This window comes from Corythoichthys intestinalis, chromosome 1 (assembly GCF_030265065.1).
Source record: "Corythoichthys intestinalis isolate RoL2023-P3 chromosome 1, ASM3026506v1, whole genome shotgun sequence".
NCBI classification, from domain to species: Eukaryota; Metazoa; Chordata; class Actinopteri; order Syngnathiformes; family Syngnathidae; genus Corythoichthys; species Corythoichthys intestinalis.
The window spans coordinates 25,452,938-25,475,868 of record NC_080395.1 but is presented as its reverse complement, the minus strand read 5'-3'; positions in this window follow the sequence as shown (position 1 = coordinate 25,475,868).

The window sequence follows — 22,931 nt, the reverse complement described above, 5'->3', positions numbered from 1 at the left end:
ATGCGGGTATTTGTAAGGGTTCAGGATATTTACCATATATTTGTGCACAATCTGCAAAAATGGCTGATGGCCTGTTTGTTTATTCAATGCAGACCAGCACTTCAGGAGTATACAGTATTATCATCATGAAGTGTATAGAGAGGGCAAGATGATAATGAAGTCGTGCTTGCAATTGAAATTGAAACATTGAAAACAAGAGTCAAGATTCAGCAGTAGAGCAAATCTAAGTTCCAATAGTTAACAAATTCCGTTGGAATAAGTGTTTGTTATTCCTAAAATGAAAATGTGAAGGTATGAATAAAAATGCCCTCACTTTCATTCAAATGTTATTTTACTGCTATAAAAAAATCAGAAATTCACTGTTTCCTGGTTTTTACAGTACAAGGTGTGAAATAAAAGGGTCATGTACACAAGTGGAATATTTGTAGAGTATTTGTGGACTTTTTTTTTAAACACACCTTTTAAAACACCCCACAGGTATTTGCTGGAAAAGATTTGAACAGTTTTGGACAAATTTTCAGTTCTCCAAAACACCACCAAGGCCATGACTAAAATCAAAAGCACCTCACAAGTGGCGGTTGTGTGGTTTCTAATTGTTAAGAAGGGAAACCACTGCTTACACGGTGCTTCTTCGTGCATCTTATTGTAAACCACAGTATGTACTTGAGCTGGGGAGACAGAGGTGCAGGAAGAAACTCACAGTAGGGGATGCTGAGTATCTTTTTTTGTTTTTCCCATCCAAAAACAGCCTTTTTGGTCCAATTTTTCATGCACGGGTTTTTTATCTATACAAGGCGTGTACAAAGGCAGTACACACGCATGCTGGATAGTTTACTTACTACTACTAGGCTACTACAAAGACAGTGTTCCATTTCACTTACAGTGTGTGTTGGAGTTTTTGTATTGGACATAAATTATAATTATAAATAGTATTATAATGCAAATCCCCCACAGCTAGACGGCATTTGAAAATTAAAAGGTCCAGTAAGCCTCAGTTTAACACTCACTTTTCACAACACTCAAATAAATTGCACACGAATCTGCAACAGCGTTTTGCTCGGCGGCAGCTCCACAGCAACAACAAAAAATAATATGGCCACAATGGAAGCTATTTGAAGTTCTCAGTGGTCTAAATATGCAGCTTACTTTTCCTCACTGGGCACAGTTATTAACTATCATAAGCTTCTTTTTCGACTTCGAACTGAATTTTAGAAAAATTTTGCTGTTTTTGTAAAGAAAAAATCCATGTTAACGCCTCCTCCGTCCACAGTTAACGTTTCCGTTCCGATAGCGCCTTATTCAACGTGACCTGGTAGGAAGCAAGGTCTTAGGTGGTGACCATGTTTATAACCAAAATAAAACTTTTTCAATCAGCTATCGATTATTTTAGTAGTCGATTAATAGATGAACTAGTTAGTTCGAATAATTGAGTAATCAAATAAGGAACATAAACATTTAAGATACCTGAGCTGAGCATCAAACGGTATTAACAAATAAATAAATGAGGAACTAAGTACGACAAAAGAACAATTGGCTAACCTAAACAGAAAAAGTCTGCTAGCTTAAATGCTATAAAACGTTTTTTTTTTTTTTTTTTTTTTTTTTTTACAATGCTCTTAACAAATGGTTCAAACGCTTATTCCCACAAAAATGGCTTAACCCTTTAAGGTCTGGGCCTATTTTGTCTGATTTTGCATGCCTTTGAAGTTGCCTTTATATTTCAAAGAAAGAATTGTTTACGATGGCCTGGTTTGGTCCCTTTTTTTGCTACACCTTGAACTTCATGTCCAAACTGTTGTTTCCTTCACTGACCAATTATAAATCATCATTTTGGGCCCAAAAAGACCAAAAATTCCAAAATCGTTTTGTCAAAATTTTTAATATTGATGTCCAATTGACAACCAAACATGCGTAACGAACCGTTTTGAAACTTTGAAATATTTATTCAACATGTTATGATGAACATTCAACCAAAAAAATTAGAATAAATAGTCTTAAATTTGACAATTCAACATAAACAACAGGCATAGCCATTGGCGTTTTTTGCCTTTATACATGCTCTAGTCAAAACAGGTTATATACAGCAGACCAAACAGTGAAGAACAGTGAAAAAATATATACCATCTAACACAAAAAGTGTTTAGAGGCCATCTCTTTATGAGTTTAGGTATTGCGGCCCATCACTTGATGAAAACTATGTACAAACAATCAAGCTTCTTGAACACACATTTATATACACAAATTGGGAAGACAGATTGTGGGGAAAAAAAAAAATATATATATATATAACATTGGGAAAAAAAGTATTTTCAAAAATATTTACAATAAACAAGTTAAATTTTTTTCAGGCATGCCACTCCGAAAAGCAGTTTCGTCCTGGAATTAGACACAGGGCTACATCACACAGCCCACACTTCCATGGGGTGTCGGTCCTCTTTCCACCCTTCCATTTTCATTTCACTTTACTTTCTTGTCACTATAAATGTACATGAAAAAAAAGTCAGTATTTATGAAAATAATAAAGTATAAAATAAAAATATATACAGCAATAAATAATAATGGAAATCTATATGTATGACAATAGAAAGAATACCATAGCTGAATATGTGCTACATCCCTAATCTTCATATAGAAAGAAGAACACCACAAATGATAAATTCCTGCCTGGGATACACACAGTACACGTACGACTTTGATCTGATATGCACATTTTATTATTATATACACAAACACACACTTATATTGCATCAAAATTAACTTTGTCTTGCAATATCAAAAGAAACTTTCAAAAGAAACTTTTTCAGCATAAAAAAAAAAAAGTGAGTTGGCTTACCTCTGCTCGTCGATGGCTTCACCCACGTGTTCAAATCCGTCACTATCTTCACTTGAGGACTCTTCCGAAGAAGACGATGATGACGAATTTGGACCATCCTCTTCCTCAAGTTGATCAAAAAGCACAATTGCTTGCGCTAAATTTAGTTTTCCGTTCATTCTCAAAGTCACACAAAGTCGCTCGCTCGATCCAAACGGCCGTCGCTCGCCACCTCGCTGCTTCAGAACACTCCTCCCTCTCGTTCGGTGGAACCTCGCACGGCAGTTATATTTATAAAAAAAAAAAATGCATTTTGTGCTTCCACTGTGACTTCGAAAGGGTTCGTTTGATTTGTGTTTTTTTCATGGAGCTTCCGTTTTGAAAAAGGACAAGAAATGATGGAAATATAGACATAAACAAATGATCCATGCACCGTTTTAATGTTTTTTTGAGAGGACAATAAAACTATAAAACTTGAATGACAATATCTCACGTTTTAGTTGGTCGATTGACTTCAAATAATAACGAGAGTAAACCGCAACTTCCGCACTTTAAAACGAGACCAACCAACGGCATGTGGGTGACGTAATTAAAACGTGAGGGCGCTTCAAAGACGACGTGCGCTGAAGACGCGTTGGCACGTCCTTCGACTCTCAAGGGTTAATATACCTATAAACTAAATTACGGATGCATTAAAAAGCACTAATATATATTTAATCCAAAGTTAAATACGCTATTGTTTTAATGTTTTATTTATGGACTATTTTTAATTAAAAAAAAAAAAATATATAATATATATATATATATATATATATATATATATATATATATATATATATATATATATATATATATATATATTATATATATATATACAGTGCCTTGCAAAAGTATTCAGCCCCCTTGAATCTTGCAACCTTTCGCCACATTTCAGGCTTCAGACATAAAGATATGAAATTTAATTTTTTTGTCAAGAATCAACAACAAGTGGGACACAATCGTGAAGTGGAACAACATTTATTGGATAATTTAAACTTTTTTAACAAATAAAAAACTGAAAAGTGGGGCGTGCATTATTATTCGGCCCCCTTGCGTTAATACTTTGTAGCGCCACCTTTTGCTCCAATTACAGCTGCAAGTCGCTTGGGGTATGTTTCTATCAGTTCTGCACATCGAGAGACTGACATTCTTGCCCATTCTTCCTTGCAAAACAGCTCGAGCTCAGTGAGGTTGGATGGAGAGTGTTTGTGAACAGCAGTCTTCAGCTCTTTCCACAGATTCTCGATTGGATTTAGGTCTGGACTTTGACTTGGCCATTCTAACACCTGGATACGTTTATTTTTGAACCAGTTCATTGTAGATTTGGCTTTATGTTTTGGATCATTGTCCTGTTGGAAGATAAATCTCCGTCCCAGTCTCAGGTCTTGTGCAGATACCAACAGGTTTTCTTCCAGAATGTTCCTGTATTTGGCTGCATCCATCTTCCCGTCAATTTTAACCATCTTCCCTGTCCCTGCTGAAGAAAAGCAGGCCCAAACCATGATGCTGCCACCACCATGTTTGACAGTGGAGATGGTGTGTTCAGGGTGATGAGCTGTGTTGCTTTTACGCCAAACATATCGTTTTGCATTGTGGCCAAAAAGTTCAATTTTGGTTTCATCTGACCAGAGCACCTTCTTCCACATGTTTGGTGTGTCTCCCAGGTGTCTTGTGGCAAACTTTAAACGAGACTTTTTATGGATATCTTTGAGAAATGGCTTTCTTCTTGCCACTCTTCCATAAAGGCCAGATTTGTGCAGTGTACGACTGATTGTTGTCCTATGGACAGACTCTCCCACCTCAGCTGTAGATCTCTGCAGTTCATCCAGAGTGATCATGGGCCTCTTGGCTGCATCTCTGATCAGTTTTCTCCTTGTTTGAGAAGAAAGTTTGGAAGGACGGCCGGGTCTTGGTAGATTTGCAGTGGTCTGATGCTCCTTCCATTTCAATATGATGGCTTGCACAGTGCTCCTTGAGATGTTTAAAGCTTGGGAAATCTTTTTGTATCCAAATCCGGCTTTAAACTTCTCCACAACAGTATCTCGGACCTGCCTGGTGTGTTCCTTGGTTTTCATAATGCTCTCTGCACTTTAAACAGAACCCTGAGACTATCACAGAGCAGGTGCATTTATACGGAGACTTGATTACACACATTTGAATTCTATTTATCATCATCGGTCATTTAGGACAACATTGGATCATTCAGAGATACTCACTGAACTTCTGGAGTGAGTTTGCTGCACTAAAAGTAAAGGGGCCGAATAATATTGCACGCCCCACTTTTCAGTTTTTTATTTGTTAAAAAAGTTTAAATTATCCAATAAATGTTGTTCCACTTCACGATTGTGTCCCACTTGTTGTTGATTCTTGACAAAAATAATTTCATATCTTTATGTTTGAAGCCTGAAATGTGGCGAAAGGTTGCAAGATTCAAGGGGGCCGAATACTTTTGCAAGGCACTGTATATACATATATATATATATATATATATATATATTGATCAAAACCAAATAAACATGCAGTTAGACATCATTTTTACTATTCCTTATCCTTACTTTCACCAACTGATGCAACTCAAAAGGGCATATGATTAAAAATTCCAATGCTAATTTCCTCCGAGGCTCCGAGGTGAAAATGCAGGCGGTACTGCTCGTGACTATTTATAAGCAAGGTTATTAGAATAGCGAAACAAATTAAGCAGGCGTCACTCTGGATTATGTTAACACGACAAAGCCACGGCGATGCGCGGACATGTTTGAACGCCGTGTGATGGGTTATAATATGTTGGGGTCAGAGCTACATAGCAAAAACCAGTTGACTTCTCTGTGCTCTGTGCTAATCCATTAGTGGGATCAAGACATTCATATGGTACACAGAGTGCTCTTGATTGTGGGCTGGGAATAATAGTCTTCATTGTGTGGCAATGTGGCATCACTGTCTGCTGGCTAATGTCAGCTAATGATTGTCGCTGCAGTGCCACTGGCGGTACAGTAATTGTTGTGTGTTGTACAGTGTGTTACAGTTTTGTGGGCTTGCTTAAAATGCAACTTTCCCTTGCCAGAGAATGGTTGCTTGTGTCATTTGAATTGGTAAATTGGGATCATTTTTTTGGGAAGACTATTTTGATTTCCATCAATCTTACGTCTTGGATGCTAAGCAGCACATCTCAGATGACAGAAATAAGAATTTCTTGGATGAGTATCGACTGCAACAAATGTTTTCTTAATGCAAAATGTCAGTCTTGACACTTGAAGAGGAAAATATTTATTTTAAAACATTTGCTCCTAAAGATTTCTCTTGCTGAACTTGGCATAGAGGTTTACTTCAAGATCAGCTAATGCTTAATTTGATGTGGGCAAAAAAAAAAAAAAAAAAAAACATCCATTAACATGTTTTACACTGTGATATATTACATAATGCCTCATGTGACTCAAGAGGAGACACATAACACTGTAATAGTGTTTTTTGTTTGCTTATCTATCCCGTGGAATTACTTTCCACACAATTACTACAATTATGACTGTACTTGTTTTTTTCTGTTCATGTTGCCAAGGGCGTCGCCAGACATATTTCACTCGGGCATGTGCCCCAGTATTGATCTGCAGTGCCCCAGGATCAATTTTCCCGGTTAAAAAAAAAAATAAAAAAATCATATACCATAATCTACAGAATGCACCTATTTAATATGGTCATATTGCTCTATTCACTCTATATCCACAATCTGCACATGGCTTTTTAATATTGTAATTTTTGGCTGTGATAGGCATATGAGTTGACACTTCCGCGAAGCACCTTCAGGAGATATGCTGCGTTCAAGTGTGTCGCGAGATCTGAGTTCCCAGGTCGGAAAATCGTTCTGATGTGTTGTAAAGTCATAATGTAGGATAAAAACATGATTGCTAGTTTAATGTTCCAACGATACATCGCAGGTTGAGTGGCTGTTTGTCGCTTTTTCAGCCAATATGTAATTGAGATTTTTTGTTGTTGTTGTTATTACTCCAATAATACGTGAATGTAGCATCAATATTACGGTGCGTGTGGCAATCATGCTGTCAACAGTGCAGATGACATCTTCGCACCTGCTTTACAGGTTAGTGCAAGGGTCTTTGAACCTTCTGATGCGGCTCAGGTTTATATTAAATAAATTAATATTTGATTAAAACTTTTTCTAGTGCTTGCGAGATTTTACAAAGGACTTTTACTTCCCTTTAATAGGCAGATCAAGTCATCTTAACAGAAGACTTACGCAAGTAATTAAGTCACCAACTATGTAAAGTCACACTTGCCAATGGGAAGGTGTACCCACAAGTCTTTGGTCTATTCACGGGCGCAAAGACTTTGCTAAAGACATGTCAACAAAGCATATGGATTACTGGAACCACGTCCTATGGTCTGATGAGACGGGCGGGCTTTCTTGTGTACCGTCTTCAGAAGAGGCTTCCTCCTGGGGTGACAGCCATGCACACCAATTTGATGTAGAGTGCGGCGTATGGTCTGAGCACTAACAGGCTGATCCCCCATCTCTTCAATCTCTGCAGCAATGCTGACAGCACTCCTGTAATGAGTCATATGACATTTTGGAGGGAAAATGACAAGCAGTACTCAATTTGGACATTTAGGGATGTACGTAGTTTCTATGGGGTGTACTCACTTTTGTTGCCAGAGGTTTAGATATTAATAGCTATATTTTGAGTTATTTTGAGGGGAAAATAAATTAACCTTATTACCGTATTGGCCCGAATATAAGACGGCCCTGATTATAAGACGACCCCCTCTTTTTCAAGACTCAAGTTTGAAAAAAGACTTTTTGAACACCTAATTAATTTTCATAAAGAACATAATTACAGTACATCCTAAATGAATGATTATAACAATATATTTGAGAAAAAAAGCATGTTATTTTGCCTCATTCAAATCTTAATATCCGAACATTTAAATATGTAAACTAAGGTGCAATCACATTCGTAAAGGAATGACTTCTGGTTTTTGAAATGTAAATAAACCAATCTATTGTGATAAAACAACAAAATTTCAATAACTGCATTAACCATCAAAGTGAAGTCTAACTGTAACTGTAGTCTTGAACCAAATCTGAATAAGGAAAAACATTGCAATAAAATAATGCAAACTGGTTAGACTTGAGAGTAGCTGAGATATGTCATGACAGAACATCGCTTCAATTATATCTGGAGCCATCTAGCGTTGTGAATGTGTAGAGTAACTGAGATCTGTCATGACAGAACATCGCTTCAATGATATCTGGCGCCATCTAGCGTCGTGAATGGGTATAATGTCTAGGCCGCAAATATAAGACAACCCCCTCTTTTTCAGTCTTATTTCAATGCAAAAAACACTGTCTTATACTCGGGTCAATACAGTATATAAGCTGCACACAGACTACTTTTCATTGTGTCAAAGTGTCATTTTGTCAGTGTTGTCCCATGAAAAGATATGCTTAAATATCTACAGAAAGTAGGAGTAGGGGTGTGCTCACTTTTGTGATACACTAAGTACAGTGGTACCTCTACATACAAAGTTAATTTGTTCCAGGACCTTGTTAGTAAGTCGAAATGGTTGTATATCGAGCAGGATTTTCCCATAGAAATATATTATCATTGCATTAATTCGTTCCACAGTGCAAAAACCTACACTAAATCCTTTTTTAATAAATACTCCTGGTACGATTAAAAATAAATTATCAATAAAAATCGGAATAATAACCGTCCATCCATCCATCCATCCATCCATCCATCCATCCATTCAACCGTTTATTCAAAGTCGGTTCGCGGGGGAAGCAGTTTCAGCAGGGAGCCCCAGTATGATAAAAATAATAATAATGGTGATTCCTGTAATAATGAAACAAGTCGGGTTCTAATGTAGCAGGATGTGTTTTGCATGCTCTACCTGAACGCCCCCCGTGGTTGACGTGACAGATACAGATTGCGGTAGAGATTTTACTTTCTCTTTTAATGTCAACTGCGGCGGACAGTAGGCGTGTTGTGTTGCAAGTTCTGAAATAAATGATTAAAAACCAGACGAAGCCGCCGATTATGTTACCACAATAATAATTGTCACCTTAACTTGTAAAGACTGGAGGTCAGAGGAGGACTGTCGAGATCGTAGACATTCTACAACCTTATTGATGAGCCAGTTAACGGACGCACTCACCACACTCACAATTTTTTTTCTCATTTGTATCTTCATTTCAATAGTGAGCATCACATTTTTCCTTTTTTCACCACCTGCAGTAACCTTCCTGGGCGCATGTTGATTTCTCTCACGAGAATATCCGCCGTGCGTCCGTCTTGCGGAAAAACAAAGAAACTTCGGCTCCGTCTTAAATCGTCATATTTCGAGCATGTTGACGGATGTAGAAACAAATGGCGAGTCAAATTTTATGTCGGATGTCAAAAAGATCGTGTGTCAAAGTGATTGTATTTTGAGGTACCACTGTACTAAATAAATTTTGCTTGCTCGCCAGCAATGTTATTAATAAGGGCGTTAGAATATAACGGTGTTACTAATGGCATTATTCAGTAGTGAGTAATTAGTTACTTTTCTCATCTCGGCAACGCCATTACAATTACTGAGGCGGGAAAGGCGTGCGTTACTATGCGTTACTATGTTGGTTGACTGACGCGAGAAAAGTCTGAGAAAGACGGACTCACGGAGACGAGAGAGCAGAGCAGGAGTTGGGAGGAGGCAAGGGAGTGTGACGCTGTTGCAAACGCGATGCTACTATGCTAGCTGGCTCCAATAATACCTGACTGTAGCCGATAGCCTACAAGCTATGCCCACATGATGCGATGGTAGATATCATATATATACAGAACTAGATGCAAATGACAGCATTAGCAACATGTACTGTATAAAGAACTAGATGCGTTAGTAAACAGCGCCATCTTAAAGCAGTAGACTTCTCAGGAAGGCTCTGTTGTAGAGAACCTTCCTAGCTAACCTAAGTAACTTTTATATCTAAATTTCTCCTAAATTGGGAAAACTTAAATATATCTTTAAATGATGAAACAGTTTTAAAACTTACACATGTCGACAGTAGACAGAAGGGAACTAATGCAATTACGGGAGCAATTAAAACAACTTTAACGGTTGATTCACAACATTAAATGACTTCCACACATAGCAAAGGTTACTATCTAGTTATCGCAATATCCGCAACAACCCTGTGTCTAGTTAAGTTTAGGGTAAAAAATTGGGCTAGGGCCAATTGTCCCAAAAAACCCTTTAAACTTCACATTGTGTGACCTGTTTTTTTTTTTTTTTTTTTTTTTTTTTTTTTTTTTTTTTTTTTTTTTTAAACATGAAAATTATCTCCAGTTACTCTGCCAAGTAACTAATTACTCTTACATGCAGGTAACTGAGTTACTAACACACTTACTTTTGGGAGAAGTAATTTGTAACTGTAATTAATCACTTTTTTAAAGTAAGATTAACAACACTGCTCGCCAGTGCTGTGCTGTACCCCAGGATTGTAGTAGGTCTAGTGACGCCCCTGCTTGTTGCAGTAACTGTGTAAAAGTTCCCTGAAGTTTGATTTCATTGCGCACTTCATCCTAAGTAAACAGCTATACATTTTAATAGTATTTCTCTCTGACCTTTCACTTTATTATACACAAAAAGGCTACAGGTACGTTCATTGGAAACTGTTATTTATATTTATGAGCTCCAACACTTGCTCTGTTTTTGCAGTGTTTTTTTCCCACTGCCTTCCCATTTTTATCCATCCTCATTGTGTTTCTTGGTCACGCCAAGCCCAACACTGCATTTCTCGTTTAATGGTCTCGTGAACATGAGCTGGGGTCGCTGTTAGGTTGCAGCCAATTTATCTTAGCAATGCGCTACGAGGCAGGTCCGTATGAAAAGCATCTTTACATTGATTAGATGGTTTGGCTATACGGAAGAAAGAGTACAGTATTAGCTGCGCAGGTAGTGTGAACAGGAATAGAAGTAATAATACAGAGTCTCGTTCTCCTGACAGGAGGTCATTTGTTGAATGTGTGCAACTCTTTCTTACTGTCTTGTTAAGCTCAAATAAAAAGCATCGTTTAAGGCAAACTACTGCTGGTAACAATCACTATTAAAATGGAGATACGAACTCAGAGGATATTATTTTCCAACAGTATAGATAGCCTATATTTTGAGATTAAGAACACCACACAATTAACTATTGTAGCTTGCAAAGTGAAAAGAAAATGCTGTTAGGCTGCACAAAGTGGCATGCGCTATTATCGCAATGTTTTCCGCTTTTAAAGGGAGCCTTGGTCTTATAGACTTATAGGCCCTAATAAGCCACAATTGTCTCTTTACTAAATTATGTGATCAGAAACACATACAATATTGCAATTGATTTAAAAATCTATAGTATTTAGTACATGTTTCGACCTACGGAGGGCGCCATGTTTTATCCGAGCAATAGATGCTCGGGGTGACTGTCACTGGGTTACTTCCAAATACGCGGCGAGACGTCCAACACATGCTCACATTGGTTAAAAGCGGCGAGTACTTACTATTTGTGATTTCATTGAGTCTTTTATTACCTTTTTATTTGCACGTGTTTCCCTCTCATACTTTGGAGTTTGTCACGCCAACCTACAATTGAACCTCAAGAAGGCGAGGTTAATACTGCAGGTCTTAATGCACAAATCCGATTTTTTGTCATTTCTGTTTTTTTGGCGTGCCCGTTCAGATTGCCTTTGTCCATTGAGACCGTTAAAGTATTACGCATGCACACTAGTTTGCATTCCGACATGCACTTAGACCTGCATACGCAGAAGCATCAAAACAAATGACATGGTAGCTGTCATCTGTCATTCCAGGGAGATCATATTTTGATTTCCAAAAAGATGAAACAAAATACATAACATAAGTAATCCCCTTTTACGCATATATTCAAAGTTTATATGGCTCAATAGCATGCACGCACTGTCCGTGTATGTCACACACACATACAGGCAGTTTACCCCGACTCCCGGCCGTGTAATCAATTTTGAAATATTGCTCATATAGAGCAGAGAGAAAACCGATCATTCTCAGGCTTATCCTCAACCAATTTTTATATCTTTATGACTGCTGTCAAGCCCGACCCTTCCCCAAAAGCCGTTTTCAAGGCAAGCTAGGCGCTAACGCACAGCTGCAGCGCTTCCAGAGCGCACCATCTCTCTCGCTCTTTAACTCATTTGCTCCCAAAAATGTATAAATACGTTCTATTTTTACGTATTTATACGTCTTTTACGTTTTTTTTTTTTTTCATAAGAGACATCTCTGGGTTCTGATTCAACTGAGCTCCAAAACCCAAAGCTGAAAATCCATTTTAAAGCAATAAAACTGACCACTGGAGGGCAGTAGCGCATTTTGTAAGACCCGCAACCCGATTCAACAGCAACGAACGGCCGGGCAGCACGGCCGGGGCGCCGGCGGAAGGATGCCAGGCGCTGGAGGATCGAGCAGAACGACCCGGACCACCAGTGCAGCGGACGATGTCGTTGAGTCCGTGCTGCTCACCGAACAGACCCCACAGAGACTCAAAAAAATCCATCTTTATGAGACAGGTGGCGATGAGGGAAAAGTTTACGTGGCTGTCGTGGCAACAACAGTGTCATCTCTTAGTTTTGTGTAAATAAATTGTTACTTTGCTATCAAAAGCTATATTTGTCTTGTTATTTGTGTTATTTTGTAAAAGGGAAACATTTTTCAGATGTGTGGGATGTACCTAAAGCAAAAAATAGCTGTGTTAAAGTCAAAGTTATGTTTGAAATGTATGCTTTCACAAAAAGCTCAATTTCTGTTTTTTTCATCAGAAATTGGAAAATTGCTCAAACTAAGCTATTTTCAATACTGATTTCTAAAGAATGGAAAAAAGATATGATCTAACTTTTTTTTCCTGCTGAAAGAAGAGTCTAACCTTTCTTTTGATGGGTTCCATGTTCATATAGCAATGGAACAGAATTTTCTGGTGGGCTTGCAAAATCAGTCAAAATCCAATAAAACGGCCGGGAGCGAAGGACCTTGCTCCGGTGAAAATGGTTGGGAGTGAATGAGGTAATGACGTAATTGCTGCATGAATTCCAATTTGGGAGACGGAGTTCAGACCGCCGCGACATTCTGGAAAAATGTGGCCCAGATCAGATTAAAACCACATACGAAAGTGACCCAGATCGGATTTGAAATGGTCCACTTCTATGCGCCTTGTCCCGTTCAGACCGTCAAGTTAATGCCTAATTCGAGTCGGAAAAACACGAAAAAATCAGATTCGTGCATTAAGACCTGCAGTATGAACTTAGCCAAAGAGGTTTAAAAAACATAGACACTAATTATTGGCCAAATATTTTCTGGAATTTTATTTGACAAAATCTGCAAACTGAATAAGTAGGTTTATATGTAACACATTCCCACTCGGCTACATGAAGCATAACCAACAAACTGGAGTCTGGTTTGTTAACGTAAAATTTAATTTATTCTCATACAGTATATCGTAAAGAATATAATGGGAAGACTGATTACAGGGTTACAAATAGCAAAGTTGGGGTCCCTAAACAAAGGTGGCATTCGATCTGATCGTAAGTGCACCTTTTCAGACCACATTTGCCCCAACACTCAATTTTCTGTTAGAATGCTTGTATACAGCACAAGCAGCTTTAGTCATCTTTTCTTGCTCAGGCTCCCGATAGCTGTCATCTGGACATCGGTCAACTCAGCAGTCTTCACCGTGATTTGTAGCCCACTATACCAGACTTTTCCAAAAAAAATTCTTTATACAAGGCACTAAAAGAATTTTCTGACACTGAATTTTGTTTTATCATCATCCTTCTGCTATTTTTTTGTCCAAGTATAGGGAAGTGGTTTTGACCAAGAAAAAAAACATTAAACTCAACTGCAGACCCTGGAATTTATTGGTTTATTGTTAATCACTGGACGGTCTGTACCACAGACTCCATTAGTATTACCACAAAGGCCCTACAGGTCTTGCTTCTTTTGTACATTTTAATAAGTAATATTCTTGGCTGGATGTTTTTTTTTTTAATATTCTGAAAAGGAATTTCTTCTACCAAATTGAAATTGAAATATTTCAATGTTATAAGAATCTTCACACTTATAAATATATATAATTAAAAGCAAACATTTATACAGGCACAAACTTTCAACTACTGGCATAACATAGATATTAGAGCAGGTCAGCTCCATTGTTTTTATTATTATTATTATTATTTTTAAACAACATATGTTTACATGGTCATCATCGTGTTAACAAACCCCAAGTGTTCTTCTTTGATTGTGACTATTGCAGTGTGGTGTTTTGTGCATCAGCGTGCATTGCCAGTGGCTTCCTTTTCCCACATGACAAGCATCTCCATTGTTTATTGCTCTGTTTGCATGCTTTGTCTGTGGGCCAATCTTATTTCGCATTTGGACTCCAGCCAACCACAGATATTCATGAGGAATGGAATTGCATTAATTAACTTCCAGTAACCTGATATGTCGAAATGCAATATGTCAGAATCAACCGCTGGCATTTCCAGTATGGACTCCTCGACTTTGGAGGCTCGACATATTATTCAGTAAAAGCGTTTTGGGAATCATCCCCGTCAGGAAGAGCAGAGGCCTTTTTTTGCGGTGTGGTCTGTGCTTCTGGTTCTGTAATGACTCCTCATGTCGACTCTTGAATGCATTACCATCTGTGAAATGCCAAACAAATTACATGTAACATACACCGATTGGATCCAGCAGTGCTCCTCGTGATGTCCATTAGAGGCCAATGAGCTATTGCAAATATTTTATTGGCAAATCTAATGAAGCCGCGGCTCTCATTAGGAATTCTCAATACACGCACGCACACATGAGTCAAACTCTATGAAGCCCTTCCTGCATTGATCAAGCCAGTGATGTTCTTAGCTTAGCTAACTCTCCCCACTACCAAGACATGCACACAGATTGCAAACATTTACATTTTCTTTCAAATATATCCAAGCATAAGTGAATGCAAAACAATGATATCAAAATTAAGGAAAGTGAGACTTTAAAATGCTCATCTCATTTCGCATAGATGGAGAAAACTAATGAATACTTTTTTTCCAGCATGCTTGTTTACTTTTATACGATTAATCTGTAAAATTGTTTCTTCCGAGCCTTACTTACAGCCAAACAGTCTATGACGTCCTCATATATCTTCTCCACATCGAGGTTGTCGATGATACAATATACCTATGATATTGATATTTATGATATCAAGTCAAGACCATAGGTTTGCATAGGGATGGTAGGGACAAACACAAGTTTTTAGGATGCTCAAATTGTCTCCACCAACTTTTGAGCAACCTTATTTGCATTTTTAATGAGTTCATTTATGTAGGTAATTTAGATTGTCTTCCCTTATGTTGTAAGGATAGAATAGACCCTTACTATTGTTAAGTGAGTTATTTTCATTATTTTCAGACTTACATTTAACCTTTTTCACTTGCTGAATGTGCCAGTCCATTTTTTTCCCATCAAACGCACGTTTGACTGGCTGATGACTTGACTGCATACCCCACCCCCCTTACCCCCATCCCCCAATGGCAACACAGGCACACTCATACAGCCCCGACAGATTCATGTCGACAACATGCCGCCTCCTCCGCCCCCTTCGAAGAGGAGGGATATTCATTTTTTCAGCCAGCAGCAACAGCTATAAGTATTGTAAAAAATACGTCAATATTGTGGAAGTGGGGGAAACACCACTAATTTTGCTCCTGAAAGTCCGACCTCCATCAGAGTTAGCATAACAATAAACTGTGGGAACGTGCTAACCTGCAAAACTACAGCAGTAAGGCCATCCTCCACAAGGAACAACAAAGTCAAGCCAGCCGTCCATCATTTGGATCATTGTTTGCATTATGTGCATTACGCTAATGCAACGCGCTTCAGAGTGCATGTCCCTTTATTAAAAAAAAAACAAACAAACGGGGAGCTGTCCAAGAATGGTTCCACTTTAGGGGGACACTGCTGACATGAACATGATCTGACATTGAAAAAAATATGTAAAATGAAATCAAACATCGGAATTTCATGAGAGTTCTTTGGTTCGAGTCTTAGGGTAGTTCATTATGTCTCAGATGTTGATCGGTCCTTGGATACCTCAGATTTTTTTTCATTTTTTTTTTTCTCTAATCACTTTTATACTACAATACAAAGTTTGAGTCTCGAAAACACCCTTTTTTTTTTTTTTTTTTTTTTTTTTAATAAACGGACTTGCACTTCGAAATGTTTCTTTAGTAGTTTTTGAAAACAAAGGTATGAATTGAACCTTGTATCACCTGAACCAATACACATGCAAGTTAGTATAAGTCAGTACTTCTCAAATAGTGGGGCGCGCCCCCCTGGGGGGGCGCAGAGCAATGCCAGGGGAGGCGCATGTGACCTCGGGGAACATGTTTTTTTTTGCCGTACTGGAATAAAGTGTACTTGCACATCCACTCAGTAGGTGGCAGTGGCGCTCTCATTTTCAGAGTGCGCGCAGTATTTTTGAACTAAGGAAGAGCACTCAGCACACACAGACAACAGATATGAAGAGCAGTGTGCCACCGCCGTTTTCGAAAGCAGTTTTCCGACCGGACTCACTCACGCAGCGACCCACTGTCTTGTCCGGTTCTCACGTCGCCGCCCGAGAAGTGCCATTTTCGGCTTGGGATCGTCACGACGACTGCACTCACTACCTCGGCCGCCGTGAATGCGCTTTTTTCGTGCCGTTTGCCTTTTAGCTTTGACTTTTAATACAGTGGGTGATGATGAAAGACCACTGTTTACTGTGTCTAAAAATAATTATAGCAGACAGCAAGAAGCCAAATCAATTAAGACGCCACTTAAAGACATTAGACCCCAATCTCATTGTTAAGCCGCTTGATTTTTTCAGTGAAAACGTGCCGAATATTGCCAACAATCGTCCTGCTTTGTCAGTGTTACATCAGTAAGCCAGTGAGCATTGTTAGCATGCTAATTGCAAAATAACTCCACACCATTGCAAAGGAGGTAAATACTGTGAGCAGCAAAAATAAAAATTGTCCTGTCCAAGGACACTTTTTTCCCCCTTTTATTCAGATGTTTTTTCGGTCAAATTTTTTGGCACATTGTCCTCATGAGTGAATGTTTCTAATCAATTTTAATTTGGTATTATTTACTGATTTCATTACATTTTATTTTTCTGTATCAAATGGTCAAAAATGTACCTTGAGTGTATTTTTTAGTTTGGATGTGATTTTTTTTTTTTTTTTAATTCAGGCAAATTGATGCACCTCAAGTCTTCTCTGTTACAAACAAAACAATGTTAATAAAGTTATACTTTATTATAAGTTGATCTATGTTACTTTTTTTCTTTATTAGAAAAAAAGGACAATGTTAGGCAGATGCGTATTTATAATAGTAATTTTATAGACAAATGATACTATTTACAGTGGCGGCAGAGAGTTTGGGGGGGGCGCGAAACATTTACGTCTTCCTTGGGGGGGGCGTGACAGAAAATAATTGAGAAGCACTGGTATAAGTCAATATGGATTTATTTTGCATTGATCACTTAGCATATCAATTAATTAGGTTTATATTCGTGAGAAATGCAGCCCCGACCCCATTCAATAATCTGTTTGGTCTAATTAATGTCCTGTCCCCAGCCAAAAGTGTACCTGTACATGCAGGTTATGTTGTTATATCGGCCCAACCAATGTTGAGACCAAACCCACGCCCTTGTATCAAGTAATCATCAGCATTTCGCATTGTTCGCACCAGGCAAATGGAGATCAATTTTAAATTTCCTTACCTGGGTAACAAATAAATAAATTATTCCCAAACTAAATGACTTTCCCTTAATCCATTTTCTACAACTCTTGTACTCATTAGAATAGCAGATGAATTACAGCCTATCCCAGCTAACTTTAGTTAAGTGAAGGGATACACCCTGGACTGGTCGCCTTCAATTTTCTGCAGTGCTCATCCTCATAAGGGTTGCAGGTGAGCTAAAGCGCATCTGAGCTGACTTTGGGCAAAAAGCCCAAACTTTACCTCACATTGATTTGAATTCACAATTCTCTCTTAAATTGCTGTTGGCAATTATTTCGCAATAATTTTTTAATTGAATTATTGATAAAAACGAAGCTCTAAAGTTGGATATTGACTGTAATTAAATTCATATGTTGACAATATACTTTTTGTGTTGTTAACTTCCTTGGGCAGATGCATTCGCCCCATGCATAGGGAGAGTCTAGGTTCGCTGCAGACACCCTAACTTGTAGATTACTAAACGTGCTAGTGCACTCTAGTTGTACTCAATATTGATTATTTACTTTTTGTCAACAACAAAGTATAGTACAGTGGTACCTCGACATACGATCGCTTCGACACACGATCATTTCAACATACGACGTAAAATTTGACTCGCCATTTGGTTGTACAACTGACAACATGCTCGAGATACGACAATTTATGACAGCGCCGCAGTTTCTTTGTTTTCCCGCAAGACTGACGCATGGCGGATTTTCATGTGAGAGAAATCAACATGGGTTTTAAGAAGGTTAGTGCAAGTGTTAAAAAAAAAAAGGAAAAATGTGACGCTTACCATTGAAATGAAGATGGAAATGATAGAAAAATATGAGCGTGGTGTGCACGTCTGTGAACTGGCTCGACAATATGGCCGTAGAACGTCTATGATCTCGATGGTCCTCCTTCAACCCGTTTGCCAATACATATAAGTAAAGGTAATTGTCACACTGGCAAGGAAGTTGCCAGCTTCATCAGGTTTTTAATCATTTATTCCAGAACTTGTGCAACACAACACGCCTACTGTCCGCCGCAGTTGACGCCAGCAACAACAGAACATTTAAAAAACAAAGTAAAATCTCTACTTCACCTTTCTCACGGTCACGTCAGCCACACGATGTGTTAAGGTACAGCACGGAAAACACATCCGCCACAATAGAACCAGATTCGTTACATTACGGGAATTATTATTATACTGAATTATTATTCCAACTAATCTAAAATGTGTTACAATGAGATATCGGCTAAAAAAAAAAATCCATTGAACAGGATTTTTATTTGTCCTAACATGTAAGCAAACTGGAATACGTATAATGTGAAGTTAAGATAAATTAAAACAAATAACAAAATATTCTAAATAAAAAATTCAAATAAATGCAGTCCTTTAGGTGAGCCTAAACCCACAGCCACACCTCAACATTTGCCATCAGAAGAAAAAAATAATTGAATTGTTTTCCATTTAAAGCATGCGTATGACTTGTATCATGTTTGCATTTTACACACTCTTTCTCAACAGACAGTTGCCAGAGCGGAAAAAAAAAGAAAAAAAACCACCACGTCCTACCACTGATAGACACACTAAACACGTTGGAATAATTTTGTTTAAATGCAAAATCATATTGGAGGTATTGCCACCTCGGCAGCCAACCTCCGTAAACATGTTTGACATGTCGATTGGCCCTCCTCCTCTAAGCCGCGGCCGTCTGTAACTTTTCTTTAGCGGAAGTATTCCCATACCAGCGATTTTATTTTCTTCGATGGGGGAAAAAGTTCAGGAGTTTTACCTCCTCTAGCCATCGTGTAGCACAACTGACTCACTGACACTGAGCAACAAACTTACAACTTAAAACTTTGTCGTTTTCATACCACGGTATGCCTTGAAACCTGTAACCGGCACATGTCTATTTGCAGGTGTTTCATATACACTCACCGGCCACTTTATTAGGTACACCTGTCCAACTGCTCGTTAACACTTAATTTCTAATCAGCCAATCACATGGTGGCAACTCAGTGCATTTAGGCATGTAGACATGGTTTAAGACAATCTCCTGCAGTTCAAACCGAGCATCAGTATGGGGAAGAAAGGTGATTTGAGTGACTTTGAACGTGGCATGGTTGTTGGTGCCAGAAGGGCTGGTCTGAGTATTTCAGAAACTGCTGATCCACTGGGATTTTCACGCACTACCATCTCTAGGGTTTACAGAGAATGGTCCGAAAAAGAAAAGAAATATCCAGTGAGCAGCAGTTAAGTGGGCGGAAATGCCTTGTTGATGCCAGAGGTCAGAGAAGAATGGCCAGACTGGTTCGAGCTGATAGAAAGGCAACAGTGACTCAAATAACCACCCGTTACAACCAAGGTAGGCAGAAGAGCATCTCTGAGCGCACAGTACGTCCAACTTTGAGGCAGATGGGCTACAGCAGCAGAAGACTATGCCGGGTGCCACTCCTTTCAGCTAAGAACAGGAAACTGAGGCTACAATTTGAACAAGCTCATTGAAATTGGACAATAGAAGATTGGAACAACGTTGCCTGGTCTGATGAGTCTCGATTTCTGCTGCGACATTCGGTTGGTAGGGTCAGAATTTGGCGTCAACAACATGAAAGCATGGATCCATCCTGCCTTGTATCAACGGTTCAGGCTGGTGGTGGTGTAATGGTGTGGGGAATATTTTCATGGCACTCTTTGGGCCCCTTGGTACCAAGTGAGCATTGCTGGAACGCCACAGCCTACCTGAGTATTGTTGCTGACCATGTCCATCCCTTTATGACCACAATGTACCCAACTTCTGATGGCTACTTTCAACAGGATAATGCGCCATGTCATAAAGCTGGAATCATCTCAGACTGGTTTCTTGAACATGACAATGAGTTCACTGTACTCAAATGGCCTTCTCAGTCACCAGATCTCAATCCAATAGAGCATCTTTGGGATGTGGTGGAACGAGAGATTCGCGTCATGGATGTGCAGCCGACAAATCTGCACCGTGTGATGCCATCATGTCAAAATGGACCAAACTCTCTGAGGAATGCTTCCAGCACCTTGTTGAATCTATGCCACGAAGAATTGAGGCAGTTCTGAAGGCAAAAGGGGGTCCAACCCGTTACTAGCATGGTGTACCTAATAAAGTGGCCGGTGAGTGTATTTTTCAAAAATTAATTTGTTATCAGCCACTAATGATCAAAATGATGTTTTGGTCTCTGAGCCTGATATTTTATTGGGGGAGATCACACATAGACTTAATAGGGGGCCTATCTCCGTCAAAGCTGACCAAGTGGAAACACAAAGAGCTTTTTACGTTGAAAATTCATGTGAATAAATGCTTAAATCCCTTAAACCTTTTTTTGATATGGATGTAAAACAGTCTCGATTCTTGGTTAAAGGCAAAAAAAAAAAAAAAAAAAAAAAAGGGCAGTTTGCATTTATTTTACGTAAATATGTCTAACGTGCCGCTAGTCTTTAAGCCACTGTGGCACCGCCTCATTACCACAAAGAGCTTTTTATGTTGAAAATTATTGTGAATAAATGCTTAAATCCCTGAATTCTTTATAGATATGGACGTAAAACAGTCTCGAATCTTGGTTAAAAGTATAGAAAAAATGGCCAATTAGCATTTATTTCACGTAAATATTTCGAATGTGCTGCTAGTCTTTAAGCCACTGTGGTGTCGCCTTAGTACCACAAAGAGCTTTTTACGTTAAAAATTCTTGTGAACAAATGCTTAAATCCGTGAATTCTTTGTAGATATAGACGTAAAACAGTCTTGATTCTTTGTTAAAAAAGCAAAGAACTGGGCAGTTAGCATTTATTTTACGTAAATATGTTGAATGTGCTGCTAGTCTTTAAGCCACTGTGGCGCCGCCTTATCACCACAAAGAGGTTTTTACGTTGAAAATTCTTGTGAATAAATGCTTCAATCCCTGAATTCTTTTTAGATATGGACGTAAAACAGTCTCGATTCTTGGTTAAAGGCAAAAAAGGGCAGTTAGCGTTTGTTAGGGCTCCTGCTCCTCCCTCCTGAGCCCTGGCCCACCTCCTGCAGGTGTGCCTGTTTTTATTTTGATTACAGATTGCACGAGACGGGGTGAGCGGCCACAGGTGATGGTGATGATAATCAGCCCTCTTTAAAAGCAGTGGACGCCGCCACCTCGTCGCCCGATCAACGTGTCTGTTTGCTAAGTCAGTTGTATCTCGCATTCTTTACTTATTTCTCTGATCACCGGCTCACGACATTTTTTGCTCTTGTCCCAGGTCCTGTTTTTTGCGCGCCCCTTGTCGGATTTCACGCCTGCCTCCTTCCCGAGCTTCATCGCCTCACGCCCACTCGACTACCCCGATCAGGAAGTTCCACTGCTTTTGTGTTGGACACAATAAAGCATTTTTATTCACTGCCACACCGTGCCTGTGTCTGCATAAAGATCCCCTCCATTCCGAGAATCCTAACAGCGTTTGTTTTACGTATATATTGCAAATTATGATGCCAATGCCGTAGCAGTTAATTTCTCCCATTTATTTATTTATTTTTTAAACATTTCAAAATGCATAACAATTACATTAAATCCTCGAACAAATCACTCCTGAGACAATCCTTCCTGTTTGTATACGGTACAGCTTTCGTACTTTTTCAACCTAAATCCGGTGTTGGATCGCTGCATGTGTTTGAGAATAACTGGGACCGACTTCGACTGACTGAAGTGTAGTGTGGGACGGCCCCCTACTTGAAGGCGTGGGGCATTTTCTGTGGAGTGTGTCCCGTCAATATCATTATGAAGTCTATGGATCACATTGTATTGTCGCAAGAAATAGATTTTGATTGTCAAATTATGATAAGGAGAAAAAGAATACTGTGGAGAACTGAAATGTCTGGATTTCTGAGTACTGTATGTGTAGTACTACTTTTCACCCACCACTGCTCTTGAGCCAAACAGTAAATGTCATCACTTGAAACATGCTGGGTAAATCCATCCTTAGTTTTCTTTGACCAATGTCCATCTTTCAGGAGAAAGAAAAACACATGCGGAGTTAATCCTTTAATGCTGCTGAAATGACTTCTAGTGGGCTGCGCTGTTGACTCACACAATATTTAAAACATAATGCATTCAGGGACTGCAGCGATGAAGGTAAATCTATGCAGGTCTCATTCTCAAAATGCAACATTTCAATTATTGAGTTGCATAAGTGCACACTAATGATTAGAAAAATGGTGAGTGATGCACGTCTAAAAGCTTCACGTCGCAATTTAGATGTCTATTTGCGAGTGCCGCCACATGCTCTATTAATTGATTT